This window comes from Camelus ferus, chromosome 36 (genome assembly GCF_009834535.1).
Source record: "Camelus ferus isolate YT-003-E chromosome 36, BCGSAC_Cfer_1.0, whole genome shotgun sequence".
NCBI lineage: Eukaryota > Metazoa > Chordata > Mammalia > Artiodactyla > Camelidae > Camelus > Camelus ferus.
Genome location: NC_045731.1, coordinates 4,083,259 through 4,095,905, shown reverse-complemented (window position 1 = coordinate 4,095,905; position 12,647 = coordinate 4,083,259). Strand labels below are relative to the sequence as shown.

The 12,647-nt window shown below is 53.5% G+C and overlaps 1 long non-coding RNA gene across 1 annotated transcript; it reads right to left on the bottom strand.

Annotated features, from left to right (window-relative positions):
* Positions 1 to 1,835: 1,835 nt before the first annotated feature.
* LOC116661699 lies at positions 1,836 to 11,051 on the bottom strand. The gene is made up of 3 exons (XR_004317607.1): positions 11,027 to 11,051; positions 10,142 to 10,172; positions 1,836 to 1,884 (listed from the first exon to the last, which is right to left on the bottom strand). It is a non-coding gene; the product is annotated as an uncharacterized LOC116661699 (long non-coding RNA).
* Between the last annotated feature and the right edge of the window lie 1,596 nt (positions 11,052 to 12,647).

Below are 12,647 nucleotides of genomic sequence, written 5' to 3'. Positions count from 1 at the left end.
TGCCGCATGACGCCTCCGCCGCTGTCTCCAAGTGGGAGTAAGCAAAGGGTTTTCCTGAACGAGGGGCTGCACAAAGAGCTTCCAGCACACGGGCAAACTAGCGCCTTCCCAACATCCAGCCGCTCTGGGCGGGACAGCCCCCCGCCACCTTCCCCAGCTCCACGTCCTGCCACGGCGCGGACCAGGAACACGGACGGACGGACGAACGTGAAGAGCTCATATCCCACACGGCAAGCAGAGCCGCCCAGGGTCACCGCTATGCCTGCAGGCTGTGCCTGCACGGCTCTGCCTGCAGGGCTCTGCCTGCAGCCCTGCCAGGCCCTCTCTGCTGCCCCCTCCTCACAAAGGGCCCTCCTCCTCCACGCAGGGGCTGCCCCTGGGCGCAAAGAGCCCTGGGGACCTGGGCATTCCTGAGTCCTGAAGCGGAGCTGGCCAAGGGCTCCTGAGGGGACAAGGCTGTCCTCAGAATGGACTCAGGCTCCGCTACATTCAGCCCTATCCTCAGGGACGTCTGAATTTTACGTTCGCTATGGAACGCACACTACCTGCGTGCTACGGTAGAGTGACGTGGGGAGTCTCAACCCCACACCTGACACCAAAGGTACTGTACCAGCTCGTGCGCAAAACCCCACGGTGTGCCATAAGACCGACGAGCAGCTCTCACAGGTTCCTGGGCAGGCCCGACCCTGCGCATGGTGGGGGACAAACACAACGTACGCACTCTGGTGTGCATCGGAATTCCCCCGCAGGGAAGGAGGCATTTTCACGGCGGGCTCTTTCCCTTCCAGCCTCTATTCCCTACTACAAACCCACCATCTCCGAGATCCAGGCATTTCTGCCCAGAGTACAACTGGAGGCAGCGGCCAAGACACTTTACCTCCCGAGAAAAGACAGAGACGCGCTGTGACGTTTATCACACCCAGGAAGAATCAAAGTTGCACAAAACACAGCGTACAAAGCTGGAGGTAGTGCTTTGCCCCTTTTCCAGTTACCAGGATCTGAATGGACATTCTAAACAGGAGAATCACCTGGCCTGAGCCGGGAAACCAGTCAAAAGAAGGATGACATAGAAATCCGTATCAGTGACCCAGGAACAACCCCAGGTGCAGGAGGTCAGGAAGGAGTCAGCCGAGCCAGTAGAAGTCAGTGTGGAGCGAGGGGTCACCCTCCTCATGCTGTTTCGAGAAACCCACAGTCAAAGTCTGCGGGCCCCGGCTCCTAAGCACTCCCTCATGGCTCCTGCAGGCACCAGCCAAGGCGACGGGCCCCCGGGAGAAGCAGCCCACTGGCTCATGGGTAAGAGTTTTGAGTCTGAAAAAGGCAGCGACACGCCACGCCAGACCTGACACAGGACACACATTCTGCAGACGAGGCCAGGAACGGCTGCCGGGAGAACGGGAAGATCACCTTTCCCAGGACGAGGCCCAACAGAGCATGACCACCCCACTTACCTGGGCCAAATGGGCCGCCGCAGTTGGGCGGGCGCTGCCAGGCCACCCCGGAGCCGCGCCAGGTCCCGCGTAGGCTAAAAACCACAGAAAGGATGGAGGATTAGGCTTTCCTGCGAAGACACTGCTGAAGTGAAATAAAAACTTTGTGCCTTCCTTCCTTCCTACCTTCCCCGTGTCACACTCGTTTCTTGGAGGAACTGGATACTGACCCCAGGAACTCCTGCATGCTAAGCCCGCATTCTCTCAACTGCTGAGCTACATATACTCTTCCCCCCGAGAGCACACTAGTTTCTAGGCACAGAGAACAAGAAATGCCAGCCACGTTCACTAACTTACCCAGTGTATAATAAGCTCCGTGTGCTCCACCAACAGAGGTCATTGTTTTATGATCCGTCAGCTCCTGCGGAGCCACTTCTACAGTCCCAGTAGCGTACTCTGGTTTTGTAATTTTGGGATTAGTCGCCCCTTCCTAGGAACACAAAACAAGATAAATCAGGAACCGAACTTCAGATCATGTGCCTACGCTTAGTCAGTCAGGTAGACAACAGTTATTTACCCAAGCTATCAGAACATAAGCCCTATCCTGGGATAAGCGTGTGGTACATATAAAAGGCAGATTCTCTTCTCTGTTCTGCCAGAGGCACAGGATCAATGAAAACAAATCAGCTCAGAAAAGTTTCAAAAGCTCTACCACTGAGGTGAACGGGTACAGTAACGCCACAAAGGACAGGAGAGTCTGCTGCACGTGGATAGCTCACGGAATGCTGGGAAGACAGCACTGTTTTGTAAAAGAGAGATCCATTGCAGAGGGGGGATGTGGAGGGGCTTTGGGGAAGGGCAGCCTGAGTAAAAGGAGCAGGTGGGAAACAGAGTAAGGCAGTAAGGAAACTAGACCACTGTTACTGGCGGTGGAATGGGAAGACAAAACATGCTGCCTTGAAAATGAAACATCACTTAATTAAATTCAAGTTAGGACGGCTAAAACATGAACCAACAGCAAGATGCACCTAACATTCCCAGGGATGTGTTTCTTTTCAAAATCTTCTAATGAACTCTAAGGGATAGACCCTGAAAAAAAGAATGCCCATACACACACTGGCTTCTCTAGGTGAGTCTGGAAAATGAACACAAGTGCAATATCCAGTCCTACGGCATTAAGCACAGAATCACATCCTAAACTGTAAGTTAAAAGCATAAGTCAAAAATTCTCATCAGCAGATTCAAACGTGAAAATGCACACTCACACCAACCCCCGGTTTATGTCTCAGAATCCCCTGGTACATATATTGTCACACAAGGACATTAACAACAAGAGACTGTAACTCATCCCAGGAAGATTCTCTTCCTCTCTCTTCTGTAAAGTGCCGCACTGACACACCATCTGTAAAATGTAGTTACAAGTACACTAATGAGAATATTCACGAATGTATACTAAAACCTCCATGTGCGTCTATCTCCGTTCATGTATGGGTCAAATCAAAAGTGGCAGAAATGACTTTCAAAGAGTTAAAGCATTTTCTGAAAAAAATGCTTAAGTCATGGTTGGGATATATTTCAAACCAAGTAGTAAGAGGAAAACACGTAAAAAGTATGTATATGGAAGTTGGTGTTGCGCACTATGGATTTCTAAAATTTGAAGTTTGCTCTTGTTTTTGTTTTTTCTTTTCTTCTGTTTTTAAATGGAGGTACCGGGAATGAGCACACGGAATTCGGCATGCTAAGCAAGCATTCTATTTACCACTAACCTATGTCCTTCCCCGAGTCAACTAGCTTCTTGGCATAGATAAAATAATATACAAAACACTCTTTCACGGTTCACTGCCTTACAAAACATGTTAGTTTGCTGAAGAGCAATAGATCTTTGAGGCCTTCTTCCCCGTATCACACTAACTCTCACATCAGACCGAGTGGGAGACAAGTCTCAGGACCCTTGACTGAAGAGACCACAGGCCCCGGGTTCGGGTGTGTCTTCCATAACGGATCATCGGCTGTGGATGTTCAGGGCTCCACTCGCTGTAGACAGTGAAAGGGGCAGTCTTGTCCACCTGGGAGCCCGGAACGTGGTGTCTGTTCAAGGCCCGTGTGCAGAACCGACAAGTCTGCCCTCCGTCAGAGGACCCTCTTTCCCTCTACAACAGACACCTCCCTCCCCAGGGCAGGAGTGGGAAGAAGTGGTCCATCAAGTGCGTCTGAAAAGGGACAAGAGGGACACCGCCGTGAGCCCAGTCACGGACGCCCGTGCACGGGGAAGCCCCAGAGAGCGATCTGCCCTTCTTCTGCAGTGACTGAAGGAAGAAACAGACGACTATGCTTTCCTCATACCGAGCGGAGCAGCTGGTGGTGGGGGGCGAGGTTGCACAGGGCACCAAGGGGGACCAGGTGCAGGTGCCCAGCTGGGCGACGATGGGCCGCACACGGGGCACACCACGCAGGCTGGTCCTCGGAAAGGTTGGGGCCCTCCGGCCCACGGGGTGAACTGCAGGACAGATGTGAGGGCTGGGTTTGATGACAGACAAATGCGCCATCACCGACAAGAGCCGAAACACAACGCAGCAGCCGTCGGCACCGGGCACCCTCCCCTCCACTGGGTGCCCAGAGAGCAGCACGGTGCCACACGCTCCGCCCAGACCTCTGGGGCCTGCCTGCAGCCTGGGCCGCACAGGGGGTCACGAGGATACGACCCAGAAGCCGCACGTCCCCGCCGCCGCTGTCTCCAAGTGGAGGAAGCCAAGGGTCCTCCTGCCCGAGTGGCTGTACACCGAGCTTCCAGCACACGGGAAATCTAGTGAATTCCCAAAAGCCAGCCGCTCTGTGCGGGACGGCCCTCCCCGCCACATACCAAAGCTCCACGCAAGCTTGCCCGGCACGGCTCAGGAACACGGACACGGGACGAAAGTGAAGAACTCATTCCCCACACGAGCAAGCAGAGCCGCACCAGGGTCACCGTTCTGCCTGCAGGGCTCTGCTTCAGGACCCTGCCAGGCCCTCTCTGCCCCCTCCTCACAAAGGGCCCTCCTCCTCCACGCAGGGCCTGCCCCTGGGCACAAAGAGCACTGGGGAGCTGGGCATCCCGGAGTCCTGCGGCGGAGCTGGCCAAGGGCTCCTGAGGGTACAAGGCTGTCCTCAGAAGGGACTCAGGCTCCGCTACAATCATCCCTATCCTCAGGGACGTCTGGATTTTACGTTCGCTACAGAACGCACACTACTTGCGTGCTACGGGAGAGTGACGTGGGGAGTCTCAACCCCAAACCTGACACCAAAGGACTGTACCAGCTCGTGCGCAAAACCCCACGGTGTGCCATGAGACCGAAGAGCATCTCTGACAGCTTCCAGGGCAGGCCCGACCCGGCGCAGGGTGGGGGACAAATACAACGTACGCACTCTGGTGCGCATCGGAATTCCCCCGCAGGGAAGGAGGCATTTTCACGGCGGGCTCTTTCCCTTCCAGCCTCTATTCCCTACTACAAATGCACTATCTCAGAGAGCCAGGCTTTTCTGCCCAGAGTACAACTGGAGGCAGCGGCCAAGACACACTTACCCCCCGAGAAAATACAGTGACGGGCTGTGACGTTTACCACACCCAGGAAGAATCAAAGTTGCACAAAGCACACCGTACAAAGCTGGAGGGAGGGCTTTGCCCCTTTTCCAGTTACCAGGATCTGAATGGACATTCTAAACAGGAGAATCACCTGGCCTGAGCCGGGAAACCAGTCAAAAGAACGACGACTCAGATATCCGTCTCAGATGCCCAGGAGCAACCCCAGGTGCAGGAGGTCAGGAAGGAGTCAGCCGAGCAAGGAGAAGTCAGTGTGGAGCGAGGGCTCACCCTCCTCATGCTCTTTCGAGAAAACCACAGACAAAGTCTGCGGGCCCCGGCTACTAAGCACACCCTCATGGCTCCTGCAGGCACCAGCCAATGCGACGGGCTCCCGGGAGAAGCAGCCCACTGGCTCCTGGGCAAGAGTTTTGAGTCTGAAAAAGGCAGCGACATGCCACGCCAGACGCGTCACAGGACACACAGTCTGCAGACGAGGCCAGGAAAGGCTGCCGGGAGAATGGGAAGATCACCTTTCCCAGGACGAGGCCCAACAGAGCATGAACGCCCCACTTACCTGGGCCTCCGGGGCCGCCGCATGTGGGCGGGCGCTGCCGGGCCACACCGGAGCCGCTCCAGGTCCCGCGTCGGCTAATAACCACAGAAAAGGATGGAGGATTAGGCTTTCCTGCGAAGACACTGCTGAAGAGAAACAAAACCTTTCCACTTTCCATCCTTCCTTCCTTCCTTCCCCGTATCACACTCGTTTCTTGAAGAAACTGGATACTGACCCCAGGAACTCCTGCATGCTAAGCCCGCATTCTCTCTACCGCTGAGCTACATATACCCTTCCCCCCGGAGCACAATAGTTTCTAGGCACAGACAACAATACATGCCAGCCACGTTCATTAACTAACCCAGTGTATAATAAGCTCCGTGTGCTCCACCAACAGAGGTCATTGTTTTATGATCCGTCAGCTCCTGCGGAGCCACTTCTACAGTCCCAGTAGCGTACTCCAGTTTTGTAATTTTGGGCTTAGTCGCCCCTTCCTAGGAACACAAAACAATATAAATCAGGAACCGAGCTTCAGATTATGTGCCTACGCTTAGTCAGTCAGGCAGACAACAGTTTTTTACCGAAGCTATCAGAACATAAGCCCTATCCTGGGAGAAGCTGGAGGTAAAATAAAAGGCAGATTCTCCTCTCTGTTCTGACAGAGGCACAGGATCCATGAAAACAAATCAGCTCAGAAAAGTTTCAAAAGCTCTACAACTGAGGTGAACGGGTACAGTAACGCCACAAAGGACAGGAGAGTCCGCTGCACGTGGATAGCTCACGGAATGCTGGGAAGACCACACTGTTTCATAAAAGAGGGATCCAGCGCAGAGGGGGGATGAGGAGGGGCTTTGGGGAAGGGCAGCCTGAGTAAAAGGAGCTGGTGGGAAACAGCGTAAGGCATTAAGGAAACTAGAACACTGTTACTGGCGGTGGAATGGGAAGACAAAACATGCTGCCTTGAAAATGTAAAATCACCTAACTAATTTCAAGTGTGGACGGCTAAAACAAGAACAAACACCAAGATGCACCTAACTTTCCCAGGGATGAATTTCTTTTCAATATCCTCTAATGAAATGTAAGGGAAAGACCCTGAAAAAAAGAATGCCCATACAGACACTGGCTTCACTAGGTGAGTCTGTAAAATGAACACAAGTGCATTATCCAGTCCTACGGCATTAAGCACAGAATCACATCCTAAACTGTAAGTTAAAAGCATAAGTCAAAAATTCTCATCAGCAGATGCAAACGTGAAAATGCACACTCACACCAACCCACGGTTTATGTCTCAGAATCCCCTGGTACTTATATAGTCACACAAGGACATTAACAACAAGAGACTGTACCTCATCCCAGGAAGATTCTCTTCCTCTCTCTTCTGTAAAGTGGCGCACTGACACACCATCTTTAAAATGTAGTTTCAGGTACATTAATGAGAATATTTACGAATGTATATTAAAACCACCATGTGCGTCTATCTCCGTTCGTGGATGTGTCAAAACAAAAGTGGCAGAAAAGACTTTCAAAGAGTTAGAGAATTTTCTGAAAAAAATGCTTAAGTCACGGTTGGGATATATTTCAAACCAAGTAGTAAGAGGAAAACACGTAAAAAGAATGGATATGGAAGTTGGGTTTGCGCACTATGTATCTCTAACATTTGAAGTTTGCTCTTGTTTTTTTTTTTTTTTTCTTCTGTTTTTAAATGGAGGTACCGGGAATGAGCACACGGAATTCGGCATGCTAAGCAAACATTCTATTTACCACTAAACTATATCCTTCCCCGAGTCAACTAGCTTCTCGGCATAGATAAGATAAATTACAAAACACTCTTTCACGGTTCACTGCCTTTCAAAACATGTTAGTTTGCTGAAGCGCAAAAGATCTTTGAGGCTTTCTTCCCCGTATCACACTAAGTCTCACATCAGACCGAGTGGGAGACAGGTCTCAAAACCCTTGACTGAAGAGACCACAGGCCCCGGGTTCGGGTGTGTCTTCCATAACGGATCATCGGCTGTGGAAGTTCAGGGCTCCACTCGCTGCAGACAGTGACATGGGCGGGCTTGTCCTCCAGGGAGCCCGGAACGTGGTGTCTGTTGAAGGCCCGTGTGCAGAACCGACACGTCTGCCCTCCGTCAGAGGACCCTCTTTCCCTCTACAACAGACACCTCCCTCCCCAGGGCAGGATGGGGAAGACGTGGTCCATCAAGTGCGTCTGCTTATGGACCAGAGGGACACGGCCGTGAGCCCTGTCACGGCCGCCCGTGCACGGGGAAGCCCCAGAGAACGATCTGCCCTTTTCTGCAGTGACTCAAGGAAGAAACAGAGGACTATGCTTTCCTCTTACCGAGCGGAGCAGCTAGCGGTGGGGTGCGAGTTTGCACAGGGCACCAAGGGGAACCAGGTGCAGGTGCCCAGCTGGGCGACGAGGGGCCGCACCCGGGGCAGGCCACGCAGGCTGGTCCTCGGAAAGTTTGGGGCCCTCCGGCCCACGGGGTGACCTGCAGGACAAAAGGGAGGGCTGGGTTGGATGACAGACAACAGCGCCAACACCGACAAGAGACGAAACCCAACGCAGCAGCCGTCGGCACAGGGCACCCTCCCCTCCACCGGGTGCCCAGAGAGCAGCACGGTGCCACACGCTCCGCCTAGCATTCTGGGGCCTGCCTGCAGCCTGGGCCGCACAGGGGGACACGGGGATACGACACTGACGCCGCACGACGCCTCCGCCGCTGTCTCCAAGTGGAGTAAGCAAAGGGTTTTCCTGAACGAGAGGCTTCGCAAAGAGCTTCCAGCACACGGGCAAACTAGCGCCTTCACAACATCCAGCCGCTCTGGGCGGGACAGCCATCCCCGCCAACTTCCCCAGCTCCACGCCAGCTTGCCCGGCGCGGACTAGGAACATGGACACGGGACGAACGTGAAGAGCTCATTTCCCACACGAGCAAGCATAGCCGCACCAGGGTCACGCTCTGCCTGCAGGGCTCTGCCTGCAGGCTCTGCCTGCAGGGCTCTGCCTGCAGGACCCTGCCGGGCCCTCTCTGCCCCCTCCTCACAAAGGGCCCTCCTCCTCCACGCAGGGGCTGCCCCTGGGCGCAAAGAGCCCTGGGGAGCTGGGCATTCCTGAGTCCTGCAACGGAGCTGGCCAAGGGCTCCTGAGGGGACAAGGCTGTCCTCAGAAGGGACTCAGGCTCCGCTACATTCATCCCTATCCTCAGGGACGTCTGGATTTTACGTTCGCTACGGAACGCACACTACCTGCGTGCTACGGGAGAGTGACGTGGGGAGTCTCAACCCCACACCTGACACCAAAGGGACTGTACAAGCTACTTCAAACATTCCACGGTGTGCCATGAGACCGACGAGCAGCTCTGACAACTTCCAGGGCAGGCCCGACCCGACGCAGGGTGGGGGACAAACACAACGTACGCACTCTGGTACGCATCGGAATTCCCCCGCAGGGAAGGAGGCATTTTCACGGCGGGCTCTTTCCCTTCCAGCCTCTATTCCCTACTACAAATGCACCATCTCCGTGAGCCAGGCTTTTCTGCCCAGAATAAAACTGGGGGCAGCGGCCAAGACACACTTACCTCCCGAGAAAAGACACTGACGGGCTGTGACTTTTACCACACACAGGAAGACTCAAAGTTGCACAAAGCACACTGTACAAATCTGGAGGGAGGGCTTTGCCTCTTTTCCAGTTACCAGGATCTGAATGGACATTCTAAACACGAGAATCACCTGGCCTGAGCCGGGAAACCAGTCAAAAGAAGGACGACATAGAAATCCGTCTCAGTGACCCAGGAGAAACCCCAGGTGCAGGATGTCAGGAAGGAGTCAGCCGAGCCAGTAGAAGTCAGTGTGGAGCGAGGGCTCACCCTCCTCACGCTGTTTCGAGAAACCCACAGTCAATGTCTGCGGGCCCCGGCTCCTAAGCACTCCCTCATGGCTCCTGCAGGCACCAGCCATGACGACGGGCTCCCGGGAGAAGCAGCCCACTGGCTCCTGGGCAAGAGTTTTGAGTCTGAAAAAGGCAGCGACATGCCACGCCAGACGCGTCACAGGACACACAGTCTGCAGACGAGGCCAGGAAAGGCTGCCGGGAGAATGGGAAGATCACCTTTCCCAGGACGAGGCCCAACAGAGCATGACCGCCCCACTTAACTGGGCCTCCGGGGCCGCCGCATGTGGGCGGGCGCTGCCGGGCCACACCGGAGCCGCTCCAGGTCCCGCGTCGGCTAATAACCACAGAAAAGGATGGAGGATTAGGCTTTCCTGCGAAGACACTGCTGAAGAGAAACAAAACCTTTCCACTTTCCATCCTTCCTTCCTTCCTTCCCCGTATCACACTCGTTTCTTGAAGAAACTGGATACTGACCCCAGGAACTCCTGCATGCTAAGCCCGCATTCTCTCTACCGCTGAGCTACATATACCCTTCCCCCCGGAGCACAATAGTTTCTAGGCACAGACAACAATACATGCCAGCCACGTTCATTAACTAACCCAGTGTATAATAAGCTCCGTGTGCTCCACCAACAGAGGTCATTGTTTTATGATCCGTCAGCTCCTGCAGAGCCACTTCTACAGTCCCAGTAGCGTACTCCGGTTTTGTAATTTTGGGCTTAGTCGCCCCTTCCTAGGAACACAAAACAATATAAATCAGGAACCGAGCTTCAGATTATGTGCCTACGCTTAGTCAGTCAGGCAGACAACAGTTTTTTACCGAAGCTATCAGAACATAAGCCCTATCCTGGGAGAAGCTGGAGGTAAAATAAAAGGCAGATTCTCCTCTCTGTTCTGCCAGAGGCACAGGATCCATGAAAACAAATCAGCTCAGAAAAGTTTCAAAAGCTCTACATCTGAGGTGAACGGGTACAGTAACGCCACAAAGGACAGGAGAGTCCGCTGCACGTGGATAGCTCACGGAATGCTGGGAAGACCACACTGTTTCATAAAAGAGGGATCCAGCGCAGAGGGGGGATGAGGAGGGGCTTTGGGGAAGGGCAGCCTGAGTAAAAGGAGCTGGTGGGAAACAGCGTAAGGCATTAAGGAAACTAGAACACTGTTACTGGCGGTGGAATGGGAAGACAAAACATGCTGCCTTGAAAATGTAAAATCACTAACTAATTTCAAGTGAGGACGGCTAAAACAAGAACCAACACCAAGATGCACCTAACTTTCCCAGGGATGAATTTCTTTTCAATATCCTCTAATGAACTGTAAGGGAAAGACCCTGAAAAACGAATGCCCATACAGACACTGGCTTCACTAGGTGAGTCTGTAAAATGAACACAAGTGCATTATCCAGTCCTACGGCATTAAGCACAGAATCACATCCTAAACTGTAAGTTAAAAGCATAAGTCAAAAATTCTCATCAGCAGATGCAAACGTGAAAATGCACACTCACACCAACCCACGGTTTATGTCTCAGAATCCCCTGGTACTTATATAGTCACACAAGGACATTAACAACAAGAGACTGTACCTCATCCCAGGAAGATTCTCTTCCTCTCTCTTCTGTAAAGTGGCGCACTGACACACCATCTTTAAAATGTAGTTACAGGTACACTAATGAGAATATTTACGAATGTATATTAAAACCACCATGTGCGTCTATCTCCGTTCGTGGATGTGTCAAAACAAAAGTGGCAGAAAAGACTTTCAAAGAGTTAGAGAATTTTCTGAAAAAAATGCTTAAGTCACGGTTGGGATATATTTCAAACCAAGTAGTAAGAGGAAAACACGTAAAAAGAATGGATATGGAAGTTGGGTTTGCGCACTATGTATCTCTAACATTTGAAGTTTGCTCTTGTTTTGTTTTTTTTTTTCTTCTGTTTTTTAAATGGACGGTCCGGTACCGGGAATGAGCACACGGAATTCGGCATGCTAAGCAAGCATTCTATTTACCACTAACTTATGTCCCTCCCCGAGTCAACTAGCTTCTCTGCATAGATAAATATAATACAAAACACTCTTTCACGGTTCAATGCCTTTCAAAAACATGTTAGTTTGCTGAAGCGCAAAAGAACTTTGAGGCCTTCTTCCCCGTATCACACTAAGTCTCACATCAGACCGAGTGGGAGACAGGTCTCAGGACCCTTGACTGAAGAGACCACAGGCCCCCGGGTTCGGGTGTGTCTTCCATAACGATCATCGTCTGTCGAAGTCAGGGCTCCACCTCGCTGCCAGACAGTGACAGGGGCGGGCTGTGTCCTCCAGGGAGCCCGGAACGTGGTGTCTGTGTAAGGCCCGTGTGCAGAACCGACACGGTCTGCCCTCCGTCAGAGGACCCTCTTTCCCTCTACAACAGACACCTCCCTCCCCAGGGCAGGACGGGGAATACGCGGTCCAATCAAGTTGCGTCTGCTAAGGGACCAGAGGGAACACGGCCGTGAGCCCAGTCAGGCCGCCCGTGCACGGGGGAAGCCCCGGAGAGCGATCTGCCCTTCTTATGCAGTGACTCAAGGAAGAAACAGAGGACTATGCTTCCTCTTACCGAGCGGAGCAGCTAGCGGTGGGGCGAGTTTGCACAGGGCACCAAGGGGAACCAGGTGCAGGTGCCAGCTGGGCGACGAGGGGCCGCACCCGGGGCAGGCCACGCAGGCTGGTCCTCGGAAAGTTTGGGGCCCTCCGGCCCACGGGTGACCTGCAGGACAAAGGGAGGGCTGGTTGGATGACAGACAACAGCGCCAACACCGACAAGAGACGAAACCCAACGCAGCAGCCGTCGGCACAGGGCACCCTCCCCTCCACCGGGTGCCCAGAGAGCAGCACGGTGCCACACGCTCCGCCTAGCATTCTGGGGCCTGCCTGCAGCCTGGGCCGCACAGGGGGACACGGGGATAAGACACTGAGCCGCACGACGCCTCCGCCGCTGTCTCCAAGTGGAGTAAGCAAAGGGTTTTCCTGAACGAGAGGTTCACAAAGAGCTTCCAGCACACGGGCAAACTAGCGCCTTCACAACATCCAGCCGCTCTGGGGGGGACAGCCATCCCGCCAACTTCCCAGCTCCACGCCAGCTTGCCCGGCGCGGACTAGGAACATGGACACGGGACGAACGTGAAGAGCTCATTTCCCACACGAGCAAGCATAGCCGCACCAGGGTC